This window comes from Saccopteryx bilineata, chromosome 3, assembly GCF_036850765.1.
Source record: "Saccopteryx bilineata isolate mSacBil1 chromosome 3, mSacBil1_pri_phased_curated, whole genome shotgun sequence".
NCBI classification, from domain to species: Eukaryota; Metazoa; Chordata; class Mammalia; order Chiroptera; family Emballonuridae; genus Saccopteryx; species Saccopteryx bilineata.
Genome location: NC_089492.1, coordinates 299854503 through 299868826, shown reverse-complemented (window position 1 = coordinate 299868826; position 14324 = coordinate 299854503).

Here is a 14324-nt window from a genome sequence, read left to right as displayed (position 1 = left end):
CTCCTGCTGTGACCTAGTTAGCTAGCATTAGTGGATCGGCTCCCGACATTCACTGATTTCTTTCACATATGTGCCTTGACCAGGGTTCAACAGTAGTGTGTGACCTGTTGCTCAAGCCAGCGACCTTTGGGCTCAAGCCAGCAATTATTGCATCATGTCTATGAGCTCATGCTCAATCTGGTGAGCCTGCACTGAAGCCAGATGTGCCTGTGTTCAAACTGGTGACCTTGGGATTTTGTACTTGGATCTTCCCAGTCCCAGTCCAATGCTATAGCCACTGTGCAATCGCCTGATCAGGCCTTATCTTTTTTAAACTATATATATTGGTAATAAATTTTGGGTTCTGTGAAATACAGATTATAGAGATCATACAGTGCTGTGTAGTATTTCCATCAGCTATGTTGGCATAAAAGACATTTCAGTATGTACACTCGATGAAAGGCTGAAACCACAAGGTGAACCAAAAACATGAAGCTGGTGTGTTTCAGAAGGAAAGTTTGTTTCAAAAGCACCTGGTTGTAAGTGGGCAGAGATCAGCAAAAGGTGTCAGCCCCAAGCTGTGGGAGGCACCATTAGATATCGGAGTTACAGCAGGCACTTGCTGGCATGGGATTGCCTGTAACTAGTCATGCTCAAATGAGCATATCAGGGTTTGTGGCCTGATTACTGACTTGACAATGAGCAGGATGAAAATTTTGTGGCAGAAACACAATTTTTCTTTGATGTAATACAGGTTAATGAGATTGGTCCTTTTGGAAGAAGACAAATTTTCAGGAATATTCCAGGGGCAGTTGGGACCAGGCAACTCTGAGCTTGTGAATAAGCTTTTACAAACAACTATTGTGAATTAAACTCCCCTAGTGGTCAGGTCTCTTTCCAATGCAAGCTCTCCCTGACATTTCTGCAAAGGTAAACTTTTTGCTACATTTTAAAGTGAAGGCCAGAAAAACAGAAAGAGAATAGCAGGCAAATTAACTACAACCTCACAGTGGAGGATTAGAATGTTCTGTTTTGAGCCCCAGTGGAAAGTTGGGTGATGACAATTTGAGCTTTTAAGGAGCTCTGGATCTATAGGAGCCAACATAAAGCTAACACTCCTGTTCACAGCAAAGAAATACGGGGCAGCTAGAACACTTTATCAAACTCAAAACATTTGGGGAAAGGCCAATTTTCAGCAAAAGCTAAGAATTTATTTTGTTTATGGAAAGTTTTGTTGCCTGTCAAATGTATGAGAGAGTGAAACAAACATATATATACAAGAGAGAAAGTACTATTTAATCAATAGGTGCAAATTTTTGACATGTCTTTGTCTTTTCTCATTATAAAACATATGCAAATATTTAGATTATGAAAAACCCAAAAATTGTCTCAGGCCAATTGGTTAAGAGTGCTGTCCTGAAAGAACAACGTTACAAATTAAGTCCCTGGTCAGGTCACACATGAGAATCAAACAAAGAAATGAACAACTAAATAAAACAAAAAATGAGTGATTCCTTTCTCTTCGCTTTTTCCTCTCCCTTTCTCTCTCTCTCTAGGAAAATCAATAAAAATTAAGCGGTGCTGGGAAAGCTCTGAAATATCTTCCCAGAGTTTGGAGGTTGCTTGTTTGATTTCCATCAGGGAACATACAGGAACAGCCCGATGTTAATCCCTCTCACTGTACCTGCCTCCCTCAAAGAAATAATCTCATGATCACTGGCTTCAGCCAAGGTTAGATATGACTACTTTCATGGTGTGTGTGAAGGGTGAAGGCAACTTCCATCTTTTTTTGAGTGGAGACACCAGGGTGTCCTAAGAGAGAGTAGAGAAGGTGTAGGAAAAAACAAGCTTAGCAGGACTGTGCCATACACTCTGCTTCCATAGAATAACTCAGGTATCCCCGTGGCCCTGAAAGACAGCTTTTACTTCACACAGTTTCCACCTGACTTCATGCTTCTGTGAGGAGCAGAATCTCTCTTCATCTCCTGCCATAAATCTTTGAGTCATTTCTGCATCCTCAGAGCATCGCATTACTGGTTGTGACTCGCCACTTTGAACTGTGAAGAGTCTTCATGACTTAGGTAAAATGAACATTTATCAGAGTCTAGTTAGAAGGCAAGAAAACTCACATAGTTTTACTATCATTGTGGCACCCCACAGCAAAATAATTAAAGGACACTTAAGAAGCCTACTTCTTCTCAAGGTCATATTTTCCTCATTTGTAGCACAATCATACCAATACCACCCCTACAAATTGGTGATAATTCACCCTACCTGAGGGAAAAAGGGAGAGCAGATGTTCTGATGGAGAAGAAAATGTTAGAGTTTGAGAAACTAAAAAGCAGAGAAACATTGTGCAATGGAATAAAAAGAGTCCAAACTCAGAGCACTCATGATTCAGAGTAGTCACTTGAATCATGACAATCACTTCCCATGCAGTGAGGAAATCATGCTCTTTCCATCACATGGCTCTGCATCGAGTGAATCTATAAAACAAGGTGACCTTTCATGCCTACTTTACACCATTAACAATAATCAATGTCAGATAAACTATAGATTAAAACATAAAGAGAAAACAACTATGGTTTTTATATCAAAGATGTAGAATAATACTTTTATACCTCTGTGGAATTATGGGTTTCTTTAAATGGATATCAAACCATGAACTTAGTGAAAAAAAGGTAAATTGGAATCCACCAAAATTAATAACTATTCCTCATAAACACAAGCAGTGTGAAAAAAGAAAACCACACAATGAGACATGGTAGAAGATATTAGATAATTCCAAATGAGACAATGGATTGATATTGAGAACAGTTAAAAATATGTACAAAATTGTAAAATGAGAGAAAAAATGGAAAAAAGCATACTCTAAGATGCAAATTATAAACATTAATATACAATGTATGTTTGCCTTTGAAATGTTCTTCAGCTTCATAATTTATCAGTCAGTGGACATTAACCTACAGCACGGTACCAATACATACAAAGAATAACTAAAATAGAAAAGGAAAAACACTAACTATTAACATGTGTAGACTTCCCGTGTGACTCACATACTTGTGATGGTAATGATAATGATGTGGGCCACTCAGGGAAAATGCTTACTGGAATCTTATAAAACTCAGCAATCCTGAAACAGCCTAAATATACAAATTCTTCAGCAACATTTGATATAAAGTGTATCCTTTCTTTCTTGGTTTGTCTGGGCACTATTTTCAAAACTCAGTTAACTGTATTTTTGTGGTTCTTTTTATTTCTAGATCTCTACTGTACTACATTAATCTAAGTGTCTATCTTTTAGGCAATCCAAAAGTCCCCTTATTACAAAAAACTTATGGTAAGATTTGAAATGCAACCATGAGAGTTATCCATTTCAACGGTTATGTTTCAGAATATTTTGGTTCTTTAAATTCTTTTCCTTTTTCATATAAATTTTGAATTCAGTTTTTCAATAATTGAAACATAAACTTGAAATTCTTTAACTCAGTGAAGCTTTAAAATTGTCCCTGAATAAACTTACTCTGTAAAGTTGAAGTTGAGTAGCTATTACTGCCCTGGATATATTAGGATTGTTATATCATTATAATTTTAAAGTTCAAGAACTTACATATTCTACCCTACAAAAGAGAGTTTTACATTTATAACAACAGACATTATTTTACACAAAAATATATCACCTTTTCAGGCTATAACTACATATGAGTATTTTGTTAATGGGAACCTTCTGTAGGATGGTTTCTCCACCTGAATGTGAACTTAAATTCCCAGTGGATTTGATCACACTGACAGAAAAATGAGGCCTCTTTACTCTACCTCAGATGTGGGTCTGTTTGCATTAGTGCCAGCACATCCCTACGGGGCATAGAATCAGACCCAGGGAAAGGTGCAGGAAGAGAGACTTCTCTGTTCTCCCACCTGAGCTGGGCATCCTCCACCTTTTCCATATATCTCACGTTTCCACAACAGGCACCAATTATCACAAATGTTTGAGATACAAGGACTCTCCTTTAAATCTCCTCCTCTATCTTCAGGATTTTAAGTAACAAGCTCTCTGAAAATAATCGGTGTGTTGATGGATAAAGTCAGAAAGTAGAAAAGTGTTGGCAGAGTGGGTGCGTTCTCTATGCTAAGAGGATTCTGGTCCCAGTCAGTCATGAAACTTTTCTTTGTGACCAAGGGTCTGCGACCACAAATTTTGCATAACCCTGGAACCAGAGGAGAATGTGGGTCTGTGCCTGCTTGTTCATGTGTTTTTTATCCCCATTAATTGTGCTCAAGTATTGTTCCTTTACACTCCAGTATTTTCACATTACACACCCAGCAGTGTCAGGATCCCACACTGCTCTCTCAGACTGCAGAGTTCTCACTGGTCCCTCCTAGGCCATCTGCCTGAGGTTCACATTCCAGGAAACCTGTCCTAGGCAGAGGCTGTGTTTGCTTTTCCCCTTAACTTTAGTGGATTTAGTGCCCTCAACCTTTAGTTCAGTTTTCCACTTCTGATGTTCCTGCCTAGTGATACTGTTTTCATTTACATATTTTCTTTATTTCATTTATTGATTTTAGATGGTATAAAGAAAGATGAAGCCCTGGCCAGTTGGCTCAGCGGTAGAGCGTCGGCCTGGCGTGCAGGGGACCCGGGTTCGGTTCCAGGCCAGGGCACATGAGAGAGGCGCCCATCTGCTTCTCCACCCCTCCCCCTCTCCTTCCTCTCTGTCTCTCTCTTCCCCTCCCGCAGCCAGCCGAGGCTCCATTGGAGCAAAGATGGCCCAGGCGCTGGGGATGGCTCCTTGGCCTCTGCCCCAGGCGCTGGAGTGGCTCTGGTCGCGGCAGAGCAATGCCCCGGAGGGGCAGAGCGTTGCCTCCTGGTGGGCGTGCCGGGTGGATCCCGGTCGGGCACATGCGGGAGTCTGTCTGACTGTCCCTGTTTCCAGCTTCAGAAAAATACAAAAAAGAAAAAAAAAAGAAAAAAAAAAAAAGGAAGACGAAGGCAGAGAAAGAGGGGGGAGAAGTGGGGAGAATCAGCTTGTTAGGGAATACCTTTATATTCCTTAACTGGTTAAGCCATGGGTTTGCAACCAGCAATCTCAACATCCCAGGTTGATGATTTATCGAGTGTTCCACCAGTCATGCTCTTTCTCTTTCTTTTTTTAATGTTTATTTTATTGATTTTAGAGAGAGGTAAGGAGAGAGCTTGAGAGAGGTGAGAGCATTGATCTGTTCCTGTATGTGTCCTGGGCAGGGATCAAAACAGCAACCTCTGTACTTCAAGACCATACTCTAACCTACTGAGTTATCTGGCCAGGGCCCAGGCTTTTTTAATTGTCAGTATCAGAGGCTTATATACTTAGAGTCTTCTGTTCCTTTTCTCCATCTAGGCTTTCTGAGGGCATAAAAAAATTACACCATGAATTAATCACTTTTTAATTATTAGTTAGGCAATTTAATTTAACAGGGTGACATTGATCTCTAAGAGAACATAGGATTCAGGTAAAGACCTCCAAAGCATTTGAACTATTGATTATGTTGTATTCCCATCACCTGGAGTTAAATTACTTTCTGTCACCTTATATTTGTCCTTCCTGTTTATACCCTTTCCATCCCTGCCTCTTATTCTTCTCCCCCTCATCCCCTCCTCCTGGTAACCACTTTTATCTATATGTCCAGGAGTCTCATTTTTCATCCCAACTATGCGTGTAATCAGTTCTTAGATTTGATATACTTATTTTACTTAGCATAATGTTCTCAGGGTCCATCCATGTTGTTATAAATGACACTTTATTATTTAATTCTTTGTGTGTGTGACAGAGACAAAGAGAGGGACAGATAGGGGCAGACACACAGGAAGGGAGAGAGATGAACAGCATCATTTCTTTCTTACAACACCATAGTTGTTTATTGACTGCTTTCTCATATGTTTCTTGATGGGGTGGGGTGGGGGGCTACTGCATAGCAAGTGACCCTTGCTCAAACTTGGAACAAGCTGGTGAGCCTTGCTCAAACCAGATGAGCCTGTGTTCAAACCAGAGTTCTCAGGTTTTTGAACCTGGGTCCTCTGTTTCCTAGTCTGATGCTCTATCCACTGAGCCATGCCTGTTCAAATTATTATCATTTCTTATGGTGGAGTAGTATTCCATTGTACATCATCTTTATTCTATCCTCCATTGAAAGACATTTTGGTTGTGTTCATGCCTTGGCCACTATGACTTACACAGCGATTGACATGGGGCTACATATGACTTTCTGTATCAATATTTTTGAGTTTTGGAGTAGATACCCAGTAGAGGGATTGCTGGATAATGTTAGTTCTATTTTAATGTTTTAAAGCTCTCCATATCTTCTTCCATAATGGCCGTAACAGTTTCCACATTTATCAGCAGTGAATGAGGGTTCCTTTTTCTTCACAGCCTCTCCAGTACTTGTTATTACCTGTCTTGTTGACAGTAGGCAGTCTAACAGGTGTGAGGTTTAATGTCATTGTAGTTTTGATTTGCATTTCTCAACTAGCTAGTAAAGATGAGCATCTTTTCATATATCTGTTGGCCATTTGTATTTCTTTATAAAAGGAGTGTATGTTCAAATCCTCTCCCTATTTTTTAATTGGATTGTTTGCTTTTTTGTTTCTGAGCTTTATGAGATCTTTATTTATTTTGGATATTAACCCCTAATAGAAGCTTTTTGCAAGTATCATCTCCAATTTAGATGGCTGCCTATTTGTTTTGTTGTCAGTTTTTTCTACTGTATAGAAGTTTTTTAGTTTGATATAGTTGTACTCATTTGTTTTTGCCTTTACTTCCCTTGCCATTAAGGTCAAATCCATAAATTGCTGTGTATGGCCAAGGTTTGGGAGTTTAGTACCTAGTTTTCTTCTATGTAATTTACTATTTCAGCTTTTATATTTGGGTCTTTGATCTATTTTGAATTTCTTCATGTGCGGGGGACAACAAAGATTCATTGTATTTCATGTAACTTTTTAGTTTTCCCAGCACCATTAATTGGAAAGGGTTTTTTCTCCATTGTGTGTTTTTGGCTCCTTTGATGAAGATGATTTTTCCATATGTATATTGTGGTTTTATTTCTTGGCTCCTGATTCCTTTGCATTGGTCTGTGCATCTTATTTTTCTACCCATACTTTCTTTTTGATAATCATGACTCGGTAGTATAATTTGAAGTCAAATAATGTAATACCTCTGGCTTGTTCTTTTTTTCCTCAGGATTGCTTTTGTTATTCAGGTTTTTTTAAGGATACATATAATCTTGATGATTTTTTTATTTATTTCTTTATAAAATGACTTGGGGATGTTGATGGGGATTGCATAAAGTTTGTACAGTGGTACCTTGAGATACAAGTTTAATTTGTTCTGTAACAAATATCGTAAGTCAGTCAACTCATATATCAAACAAATTTCTTCCATTTAAAATAGCTGAAATAGATTTAATCTGTTCCAGCCCTGTGAAACATCCCCAAATGATCCTAAATTATGAAAAAAGACATGTTGTTAATTAAGAAACACACATGTATACTTTACCAATGCATAACAAAATATATGAAATAAAAGAAGTATTATTTAGTACTGTATTCTAACCTTGGAGACAGACAAGAGCGGCTAATGGAGATAAATGGCGAAGGAGAAGGGAGGGAAGAAGGGATGCAGGCACTGTAGACACATAAACTAAAACTGCACTTTCTTAATGGTAAATATAAACTAAAACTGCATTTTCTTTACTTTAAACAAAACTAAAATTGCACTTTCTTTACTTAAAATAAACCACAAAAACTTACTTGTAAAAAATGCACTTTCTTAACTTTGAACTTAACCTAAGCTTAACGTTACGTATTTTTTATTTAATCATCACCAGTTTTTGCATTTTGGCTGCACTTTTGGCACTTTCACTTGAAGATCTTTTGAATAAAAATCTATCCAAAGATTTGCTTTTGCCTGCCTTTTAAAATGTTATGGAAATGTGACAAACATGTGTCATTAAAAAGTACTGAAGCACGACAAGTTGAAACTTTTTCTGGCTGTTTCTTTTCAATGAAACTTGAAAGCTTCTCCCACATTGCCAGCATGTCTTTAATTTCTCTTGTAGAAATCATTTCCTCCGACTCTACATCCTCATCACTACTAATCTCTTGCAGAAGCTCTGTATGTTGCATCATCTGTAGCTTCTTCAACTCTTCAGTTGAGAGTTCCTCCTCATGTTCCTCAATGAGCTCATTTACATCTACCTCCAGACCCATTGACTTTTTGAGGGACACAGTCTCCTCCAACACTTCTATCTCGGTCTTGGTCTCTGGTTTGAATCCTTTGAAGTTCCTCTCTGCAACAACATCGGGCCATAACTTTTTCCATGCCGAGTTCAATGTTTTTCTTGTAACCTCTTGCCATGCCAAGTCAATAATGTGCAAACATGTCACACTGTTGTAGTGATCTTTCCAAAACTCTTGAAGAGATACATTTGTATTCTCAATCAACTAAAAGCAGCGGTGGAACAAATGCTTTGTGTAAAGCTTTTTAAAGTTGGAAATGACCTGCTGATCTATAGGTTGCAAGATTGAAGTCGTGTTGGGTGGGAAGTAGAGGACTTATACGAATTTGAACTTGTCAAGAATGTCATCTACAAGACCAGATGGGTGGGGTGGAGCATTATCAAGGATTAGTAATGCTTTCATTGGGAGTTTACTTCCTTGAAGATATTTCTTCACTGCAGGACCAAAGATGAGATTTACTCATTCAATAAAAAACTGCCATATAACCCATGCCCTAGCATTAGCATGCCACATAACCTGCAATTTTTCTTTAAGAATCTTATGAGTCTTAAAGGCTTGAGGATTTTGGGAATGATACACTAGCAGTGGCTTTACTTTACTTTACAGTCACCGCTAGCATTTGCACACACTGCAAGGGTCAGACAGTTTTTCATGGGTTTATGGCCTGGAAGCTTCTTCTTCTCTGTGGTGATAAAAGTCCTTCAGGGCATTTTTTTTCCAAAACAATCCTGTCTCGTCACAGATGAACACTTGTTGGGGGATGTAGCCTTCCTTTGCAATAAGCACAGAAAACGTGCGATGTACTCAGCTGCCTTAACATCAGCACTCGCAGGTTCATCATGCCTCACCACCAAGTGGATGGCATATCTCTTTTTGAAATTTTCAAACCAGCTGTGACTTGCCTTAAATGTATCTTCTGCTGCCTCTTTTGAGGTTGATGGTTCTTTCTTATTCAAGTTCCCATAAATAATATGTGCCTTTTCACATATTACAGTCTCCATCACTGTATCTCCTGCCAGCGCTTTCTCTTTCACCCACACCAGCAGAAGGTTCTTCATTTCTTCATGGATATTTGTACTTAACTGAAACAGAATTGTAGTTCCTTTCACTTGGTTTGTGCTTTTTTTTTTAAAGAATTTTAAAGATTTTAAAAAAAAATTTATTTATTCATTAGAGAGAGAGAGAGAGAAGGGGAGAGGAGCAGGAAGCATCAACTCCCCATATGTGCCTTGACCAGGCAAGCCCAGGGTTTTGAACTGGCAACCTCAGTGTTTCCAGGTTGACGCTTTATCCACTGCACCACCACAGGTCAGGCTTGGTTTGTGCTTTTGATGGCATCCTTTTGTTTAAGGATGGTACAAATTGTAGATGTATTGTGGTCGTACAGCCTTGCCAGTTCAATCACTCATACACCATGCTCAGGTTTTTCTATTATTTCTTGCTTTATTTCTATAGACATCATTCTCTTCTTTTCTCACCACTGTCCTTTACACTCACTTTCTTTGGCCCACAAAAAAAGTTAGTAAAAAATAGCACACAAAAAAAGTTAGTAAAAAATGCAAAAATGATGCAAGAACAGCGCACGAGATTTGACTTGATTCTGTGGGTAACATGTGAGAAAGAACGAGATGCTGGTGTTGTGCTGCCAATACTGGACCCATGCACCAATGCACCAATTAGTGGCGGCTTCCTGAATCATGACTCGTATCTCGGAATTTTGCTTGGATCTCAAACAAAAATACAGACCAAGTCACAGCTCATATCTTAAAATATTTGTATGTTGGTCTGCTCTTATCTCAAGGTACCACTGTATATTGCTTTGGGTGATATGGCCATTTTAACATGTTGACCCTTCCAATCCATGAACATGGAATATTTTTCCATTTCATTGTGTCCCTTTTTATTTCTTTTAATAATAGTTTTCAGTTTTATATATATAGATACTTTATTAAGTTTATTCCAATGTATTTTATTTTATTCTTTCCTGCTATTGTAAAGAAAATTGTTTAGTTCATTTTTTGGAATTTTATTGTTAGCATATATGAAAGGAATACATTTTTAGATGTTGATTTTGTATTCTGTGACTTTACTGCATTGATTTTTAGTTTCTAATTTATTTTGGTGAAGTTTGAGGGGTTTTCCTTCTTTCTTTTTTTCTTCAGTGAGAGGAGGTGAGGGTGACACAGAATCCCACATGCACCCAACAGGGATCCACCCAGCAAGACCAGTAGGGAACGATGCTCTTCCCATCTGGGGTCCTTGCTTCATTGCCCCTGGAGCCATTTTTTAGCACCTGAAGCAGAGACCATGGAGCCATCCTCAGTGTCTAGTGCCAACTCACTCCAAGCCATGGCTGCAGGAGATGAAGAGGGCCAACTGAGAGGGCATAAGGTGGAGAAGCAGATAGGCGCATCTCATGTGTGCCCTGACAGGGAATTGAACCCAGGACTTTTATACACTGGGCAAATGGTCTACCACTGAGCCAGCTGGCCAGGGCTTTGGGTGTCCTGTATACAGAATCATATAATCTTAAAAAAATGATATTATTAATTCTTCTTTTTTGATATGAATGCCTTTTATTTCTTTCTATTGCCTGATGCTCTGACTAAAATTTCCAGCCTATGTTGAAAAAAAGTGAAGAGACTGAAAGCCCTGATTTGTTCCTGATTTTAATGTAAAAGCTTTCAGGTTTTTTTTCATTTAGTATGATATTAACTGATGGTTTGTCATATATGGCCATTATTATGTTGAGGTATTTCTATTCTAATTTTACTGAGTGCTTTAAACATATAAACTGATGCTGTATCTTACTGAATGTCGTTTCTGAATCTATTGGTAGGATCATATGATTTGTCTTTCTTTTTTTTTTGATGTGTGTTATGTTAAATGACTTACATATATTGTTATTTTTGTGCACCTGGAATAAATCAAACTTAATCATGATGTATTATTTTTTAATGTGTTGTTGTATTCTAGTTGCTAATATTTTGTTTAGGGTTTTTGCATCAGTATTAATTCGAGATATTGGTCGAATATTGATACCAAAAACTATATTTGCCAGGTTTTGGTAACATGATGTTGTTAACCACATAAAATGCTGCTTCTTCTCTTCTTTGGATGAGTTTGAGATGCATAGTAACCACATCTTTGAATGTCTGGTAGAATTTGCTAGTTTAGTCATCTAGTCCTGGACTTTTATTTTTAGGGAGGATTTTTTTGGGGGGTAGATGAAGACAAAGAGGGACAAATAGAGACAGACAAGAAAGGAGGGAGATATGAAGCATCAATTTTTGTTGAGGCTATTTAGTTGTTCATTGATTGCCTTCTTCAATGTGCATTGACCAGGGGTTTTACAGCAGAGTGAGTGACCCCTTGTTCAAGCTAGTGACCTTTGAGCTCAAGCCAGCAACCAAGGGATTATGTCTAGCAACCAGCATGAGCCAGTAACCCCACTATCAAGCTAATCAGCTCCTGGTCAAGTCAGATGATCCCACACTCAAGCCAGTGACCTCAGGGATTTAAACTTGGGTCCTCTGCATCTCAGTCCAACTCTTTATCCAGTATGCCACCCTTGACAGGCTTTTGGGAGGTTTTTATTTTTTTAATTTTTTTTGTTTTTTACACAGTCAGAGAGAGGAATAGATAGGGACAGACAGACAGAAATGGAAAGAGATGAGAAGCATCAATCATTAGGGTTTTTTTGTTGCCACACCTTAGTTGTTCATTGATTGCTTTCTCATATGTGCCTTGACCATGGGGCTACAGCAGACCACATAACCCCTTACTCAAGTCAGAGAACTTGAGTCCAAGCTGGTGAGCTTCGCTCAAACCAGATGAGCCTACACTCAAACTGGCAAGCTCGGGGTCTCAAACCTGGGTCCTCTGCATCCCAGTCTGACACTCTATTTACTGTGACACCACCTGGTCAAGCTTTTGGGAGGTTTTTGAGAGTTGTTTATATTTCCTTACTGCTTTCAGGTCTATTTAGGTTTTCCACTTTTTTATGACTTAGTCTAGGAAGATTGTACAGTGTAGAAATTTATCCATTTTATCTAGGTTGTTGAATTTGGTGGCATAAAGTCTTTCATAGCATTGTACTATGATCTTTTGTATATCTATGACTTCTGTGGTAATTTCTCATCTTTCATTTCAGACTTGTTTAATATGAGTTCTTTCTCTTTTTACCTTCGTGAGTCTAGCCAGTGGCTTGTCAGTTTTATTGATCTTTTAAAAACTCAGCTGTTTGTTGTATGTATATTTTCTATACTTTTTTTGTTCTATACTTATTTTAGTTCTGCTTTAAAATATACTATTTTACTTCTGCTGACCTTGGGTTTTTTGTTCTGCTTTTTGTGCTTACTTAAGGTGTGATGTTAGGTTGTCCACTTGGGATCTTTTATGTTTCTTGATAGAAGCCTGTAATGATATGAACCTTTCTGTTACTTATACTTTATTTTTTATTTTTTAGTGACAGAGACAGGGGAGAGAGACAGAGAGAGGGATAGGTTGGGATAGACAGACAGAAAGGGAGAGAGATGAGAAGCATTAATTCTTTGTTGTGACACCTTAGTTATTTATCAATTGCTTTGTCATATGTTCCTTGACCGGGGAGCTACAACAACCCCTTGCTCAAGCCATCCACCTTGGGTTCAAGCTGGTTGCCATCCTGGTAGCCATGCTCACACCAAATGACCCTATGCTCAAGGCAGTGACCTCAGAGTTTTGAACCTGGGTCCTCTGCATTTCAGTCAGATGCTCTATCCTCTGGAACACCACCTGGTCAGGCCTTTTTCTACTACTTTTGCAGCATCTTTTAAATTTTGATATGTCAATTGTCACTTTCTTTTGTCAGAATGTACCATTTTCTTGTGTGTGTGTGTGTGATAGACAGAGAGAGAGACAGAGAGGAAGAAACAGTGAAAGACAGACAGAAAGGGAAAAAGATGAGAAACATCAATTATTCATTGCAGCACCTTAATTGTTCATTAATTGATTTCTCATATATACCTTGACCAGGGGGGCTACAGCAGAGCGAGTAACCCCTTACCGAAGCCGGCAAACTTGAGATTTCAAACCTGGGTCTTTCAGGTCCCAGCCTGACACTCTATCCACTGCACCACCACCTGGTCAGGGTGTATGTACCTTTTGATCTCTGCTTTTATTTTTTCTTTTACCAAGTCATTTTTTAGAAGTATGTTGGTCAATTTCCACATTTTTGTAGGTTACTTTTCTTTCATTTTGCAGATGAGTTCTAATTTTTCTTTTTTTAAAAAAATTATTTTTAGATGAGGGAGAGATAGAGAAGGAAGGTGCAGGAAAAATCAACTGCCTTATATGCCTTGACTAGGCAAGTGTAAGGTTTTGAACTGGCAACATCAACATTCCAGGTTGATGCTTTATCCACTTTATCCACAGGTCAGGCTGAATTCTAATTTTAAAGCCCTATTCTCAGAGTATATGCTTCGTATAATTTCAGTCTCAAATTTTTTATTTTAGTTTGAGGCCCAACATGTGGTTTATTCTTGAGAATGTTACATGCACACTGAAGAAGAACATGTAATCTGATATTTTGAGATAAAATGTCCTGTAAATGTTTATTATCTCCATTTGCTCCAGTGTGTCATTTGAGATCAATATTTCTTTATTGATTTTCTGTTTAAATGATTGATCTAAAGGTGTCAGTGTTGTGTTGAGGTCTCCAAATATGGTTGTGTTTTTGTCTGTTTTTATTTTAGATGAGTTAGTAGATGTCTTATATATTCTAGTTCTTTATGATTTGGTGCATATAAAGAATTGTTATGTCTTCTTGATACAGTGTCCACTCTATCATTATGAAATGTCCATCTGTGTCTATGGTTACCTTTGTTGTCTTAAAGTCGGCATACTTAGATATGCTAAACCTGTTGTTTGTTTGTTTTTATGTATTTTTCTCAGATGATAAGTAAGAAGGTTGAGAGACAGATTTTCGCATGTGCATGACTCAGATTCACCTGGCAAGTCTGCTAAGGGATGATACTTTGCTCATCTGGGGTCATTTTTCCTTTGTAACTGGAGCCATTTTAGCACCTCAGAC